Consider the following 5,908-nt stretch of genomic DNA (forward strand, 5'->3'; position numbering starts at 1 on the left):
CAAGCCAAGAACCAGAGCCATGAAGAAAGCCTTTCACTGATGAAAAAACCTCACCTTGCCATCCTGCTGGTCAGCTCAGTGCAAAGAGAGGCGCAGTACCCTTCCTGTCTACCCATGCAAAATAGCAGCAGGTCCTGCCGAAGGCAGCAAACATGGGAGCTCTGTTACGGGCTCATGATCCGGGAAGTGGGGTTATACAGCCTGCCAGAGGGTACCCATCTACTGGACTAGGGCATCATAAATCAGAGTGCATGAGACTAGAGGTATGCAGGCAGGCCAGGAATATGTGCTGGGGAGCACAGAAACAAACAAAGCTGCAATTGGAGTTGGCTTATTTGCCACCTTAAAAACTTAAGTCATATCCATTCATACCAGTGTTAAAGCTAGACATATTATCAGGTCATAGGACCCATGAATTGGCCCGTGTGTGTAACATCTTCCCCAGGATCCAAAAAAATGGAGCATGTAGGCAAAGGGGAGCTAAAACCTAACCCCTTCTGTGCCTTCTCTCACTGCATTAAAACCTCCCCCCCTTATGGCATTGTTCTCCCAGTGTGTATATCTTCCCATATGGAGCCAAGCAAGGAGGAATATATTGCCAGCACCACAGCACAGCAAATTAGGATTGGAAGGGAAGCAGGGTTACCTCCCTCCCTCATGTAACCCATTTGTTTGTTTTTCTTCCCCCCAATTTTGCACATTGGCAACAGAGGGAAGTCTTGACATCTGCCTCTATCATATTCTATTTCTGCAGCCCTACCTGCCTTACCACATATACAAACAAAAGTGTCCCCCTTTCCTTTACTTCAGGCAGGCTTCTTATTGCAGAGGGAGGATATAGCCTGAGTCTTTAACTCTACTCCCCCTTGCAGAGTATGCAAGCAAAGCTTTGATTCCAATCTAGTCTAGGCAGTGTGACAGCTCACATAAACCAGTCCTTGTACAGACTCAGATGGCCCTCTTAAAAGGAGTAAGATTGGCAGAAAGCAGAAATACTATGTACAGAAACACCAATCAGGACAATCCTATTTGGTAGGCAGATAGACTAACTGTTGTGTTTGGACAACATCCCTGTCAGATACAGATCTGTCGAATGCACTCTGGTTGGGTAATTAATGCTGAGATGTGCCTTTTGATGCAATGATCAATCAGAGGCTCTCCCCCATCGCAGGCTCTTTAAGAACCTCAACAAGGAGGGAGATCCAGTTTGGCTGAAATGATTCTGACTTGCTCCTGGGCCCATTTCTGGGTCATATCAAACAAACACAAAACTGGACCTCCCATACCTCAAGCTCTAATTTCATAGTCCAACAATGAGTTTCTGAGTTGAGATAAATGCAGATGGATCTGCTAGATGGCACTTTGCAAATGATGATGAGGAGAAATGATTCCCTCCACACACACTGCATACGGGGAGAGGCTATGGTTTGGTAGCAGAACATCTGTTTTGCATGCAGAAGATCCACACAAGTTCAGTTCCTGGCATCTTTGAAAAGGATCAGGTAGTAGGTGATGGGAAAGACCTTTATCCAAGACCCTGGAGAGCTGCTGCCAATCAGAGTAGACAACATTGACCTTCATAGACCAAGTCTCACTAGGTGGAAAGCAGCTTGTGTGTGTGTGTGTGATAAATAAATGGAAGACCAGCTCTCCTTCACTTCCTTCCCATGATGGACATTAACAAACACATATTCACTACTGTTTTCTGGTAGTGAAGAAAGTGTTCCCTACCAATGCTATTCCCTAATCATAGCTCCATTCAACTGACACTGCAGAGTTGACAACACGAAGGGCCGGTTATGATGTGAAGAATGTATACAAGAAGCGTTCCTATTTACATGAGATGAGAAACAATAACGGACAAGCCAATTACGCGAGGCATGCATATATCCTGTCTAACCCTTTGATCATTGTTAAAATCTGAAGTCAACATTCCAGGTTTCTAGCTTGCATTCTGTCATATCTCTGTGGCTTTTATTAAAGTCATGAAAGAGCCTTATAGTGTTCATGAAAGAGGAAAGCTTGGCACGGACACCAACAATAGGTGTTTACAACACTACTACTGTCGCTGTTGCTTGGTTTTTAATCCTTCTAAAAATGGAGACACACACAAAAAATAACACAGTAAAATGACATAAAAATGTATACCTGAGACGTTGCTGGGTGAGGGACCCACCGCGAAAGACCTGGCTGCCTCCTGCGCATCTCTTCACCCCGTTCCAATCACAGAACAACAACCACCACCCCGTTCCTGGGTCAGGTTTCTCTGATAAAATAATCTCCGCAGCTGACCCAGCATCCCACTTCTCACCCTACCATTTGTTATATCTCATTCCCTCCCCCCCGTAGGTAAAATGTTCATGAACATTCCATAACTTCACGCAGATCAGCCAGTCTTAGCTAGAGGCTCACAGAGAGCTGGTGGGTGACTCACAGCAGATGAAAAACACCAGTGGTTTTGTTGCCTGTGCTTGGGACTGTTATGAGGTGATCACCTTGTCTATGGACTGTCAAGTTGTTGTACGAGTATAAAGTGCCATTAAGTCACAGCCGACTCAGCTGACCTGGATGACCAGGGCACATGGATCCATGCCATAGTGACCTTGCAACTAGACTACTGTAATGCACTTTACATGTGTCTGCCCTTGGAGTCCACTCAGAAGTTCCATTTTGTACAGAATACCACAGCTTGGTTACTATTAGTGGCTAGGTGGAGTATGTATATTACACCTATTCTGCAGTCACTTCATTGGCAATATCTCCATTACCAAGTTAAATCCAAGCTACTGGTTATCACCTATTAAGCCATTCGTGGTCTTGGGCCCAGGCATCTGCAGGCCTGCCTGTCCTACTATGCAATACTTTGTGCATCTGGACAAAGCCTTCTGAAGGTATTACCATGCAAATGGGTATATTGACAGCTGCATGTGCACATTCATTTTCTCTTGTGTCTCCCACCTTGTGGCATGGCTTGCCTGAGGAAGCCAGAAAGACTCTCAGATTTCTATCATTCTGTAGATTGCGTAAAACAGAATTGTTCAGGAGGTGTCATGGGGCCTGGAGCTGGAGTGTGTGCTTTGCGGGTTGCGAGGGTCCAAAGATGAGAGTTGAGAGTTCAGTGTCAGAGTCAGGAGCTGAGAAAGTCATACTGAGGGGCTGTTCAAGAGGCATAAGCCAGTCCCGAGGTTACTCAAGAGCAAGGCTCACCAAGCAGAGAGACAAGAGGCAAGAGATGAGGTTGAGAGCTGGTCCAGAGTCACACAAGTGAGACAGGGTTCAATGCAGTGGTCGCAGAGTCAGAGGTAGAATGACTTGCTGCTTCCATGCTCAACTTGTTGTCCACTCCCTCATTCATGCTGGGTGCACAGCTATGCTGCACTGGGCTCATGCTCTGGCCATCACCCTGGCTTGTTAGCACCAGGTGTTTCTGGGTGGCCAGGTGCATGCTCCTCTCAAGGAGCTCTTACATGTTCTCCTTCACTTGCGCTCCAGCGGCTCTGAGGATGACAGGGGTGAGGTGGCTTGTAGAACTTTTTCCAAACCTGGATCCAGGCCCATAGCTATGGTGGAGCCCCTACCCTCACCAGCTCCCCCTCCCTCTGCAATCTCCCTCTCCACCCTCCTGTGTACTTGCTTTTAAATTATTTTTAATTCATTCATAAAGTCGCACCGTGCCGTGCGCTTTGCCCTGCCTGCTTCTTGATTTGCTGCCTTTCCCTAATTTGCTGGTACTCGCCAGCTCTCCCTCCCTCCCTGATTTGCTGGTCACCCTACCCTCACCAGCTCTCCCTCCCTCTCCAATCTCCCTCTCCACCCTCCTGTGTACTTCCCATGGTAGTCTGCCATGACTCACCATCACCTTCATCACTAAAAGTGCAGCTGATCCTTGAACCTTGGCTGGTAGGCACAGCAGACTCAGGGTGGTGGTGTCAGACTCAGGTGGGCTGCTCTGGAAGGTGGGCTGGGATCTGAGTAAACCCAGGTTTGAATCCTCACTTGTGCAATGGAAGCTTGCTAGCACTTTCAGTCTAACCTCCCTTACAGGGTTGTTGTGAGCAGTGTTCCCTCTAAGCTGAGTTAGTGTGAGCTAGCTCAGTTTTTTAGCCTCTGGCTCACACATTTCTGTCTTAGCCCAGGAAGGATGGTTCCAGAGCAAACTAATTTATGCAGTAGCCAAATCTCTCGCTCACAACTTTAATGCCAGTAGCTCACAAAGTAGAATTTTTGCTCACAAGACTCCACAGCTTAGAGGGAGCACTGGTTGTGAGAAGCTACTGAATAATTGCTGAAGTTGTGAATAACTGCAAATTCCTGCCCTTGAGGAGAGAAGTAACACAGGCATTCATTTAAGGAGAGAAGTAATGCAGACATTCATACAGTTGTGTATAGACAGATGCATAATCGCTGCCCCACCAGAAAAAAATATGCCACCCAAGCCAAAAAATCCTGGCTACAGGCCTGCCTGGATCATTGACCTGAGCTGTTGGGGTGCTGTCCCCTAATGACAGTCCCTTTGATGCTTGTGTGATGGATGGTAGCATCCCTTGGTTCAGGCTGGTCCATGACAGGAACACATTTTTATACAGGGAACAGGGATGTAGTAAAATGGAATGGAATATGATCGTCGCCTCCTCCAAAGTTTGTTGTGTTTTATCCTGCTCCTACTGCATTGTCTTCTACTTTTAAAAACCCATTGTCTGCCTAGTTTGCGATCTATCATATCTGATACCTTTTTCTTTTGCATTGTTTCCCTGTCTTTGTAATCAAGCACTATTGCATTGTTTCTTGTCCTGTGCTGTCTGATTACACTGTTTAGATGGTGTGATTCACTGTGGGCCTCAGCAAGAAAAGTGGGCTTTAAATAAATAAATAGACAGATAAATCTTTCCCAGCAGTAATTTTGCCTCAAGAAATTATCATTATACATTATACATGGGTGAGATGTATAACTAACACACATTGGGTGTAGTGGTACTGATGTTTATTTCTCAAAACAACCCTTGCCTGTCTCGGAAGATTCAAGCCAGCTAAAAAAAGTGCCCCACAGACTCAGACTGCAGTAAAAAAAAAAAAGTCTCATAAAACCAACCAGGTGACCCTAAAGAGCCAGAGTGGTGTAGTGATTAAGAGTGGTAGACTTTAAGATGGAGAACAGAGGTTGATTCCCCACTCCTCCTCCACATGAAGCTTGCTAGATGACCTTAGGCAAGTCAAAGTTCTATCTGAACTCTCTCAGCCCCACCTACCTCCCAAGGTGCCTGTTGTGGGGAGAGGAAGGGAAGGGGATTGTAAGCCACTCTGAGACTCCTTAAGGTAGAGAAAACTGGGTTATAAAAACTTCTTCTACTCCTTTTTCTTCTTCTAAAAACCTCCCACAGTCCTATACAATACTCTACCACTCTTAAAAATCAACAATTACTGTAGAACTCCATTTTAAAAAACCTCCTGTTTATTTATTTAAAAGAGGCTTGTCTCACTTTTCTCCTAAAAAGTGGGACTCAAAGCCACTCGCAGATCCCAAAACACAAACCTTAAAGTTTCACTGCAACAGTAAGAGAAAAACAGCCCCTTTACTCTTACATTCATATCTTCTAGCCAAATATTTCTAATCAAAAAAACTCTTCTCCTTATCACTGGTTAAAGGGCTCCTATATAATTTGTCCCTGCACAGCAATCTAAAACTCTGGAGGGCCTGCTCCTGAGGTCTGAGGAAAAGGACACAGAAACTGCGAACACCTTCTGTGTCCGCTTGAGCAGCCAAGGGGGGGGAGGGGGGAGCAGACGCAAATGAGTGGCCCTTGGTGAAATGGTCCTCCCCGACAAAGGGAGGAGAATCTCTTCAGAATCTCTTCAGGCAAATTCTTCCATAGCCTTGATTCAATGATTAAAAATCCTCCAGAATGGGCAA

The sequence above is a fragment of the Gekko japonicus genome, unplaced genomic scaffold (assembly GCF_001447785.1).
Source record: "Gekko japonicus isolate JY-2015 unplaced genomic scaffold, Gekko_japonicus_V1.1 scaffold225, whole genome shotgun sequence".
Lineage (NCBI taxonomy): Eukaryota > Metazoa > Chordata > Lepidosauria > Squamata > Gekkonidae > Gekko > Gekko japonicus.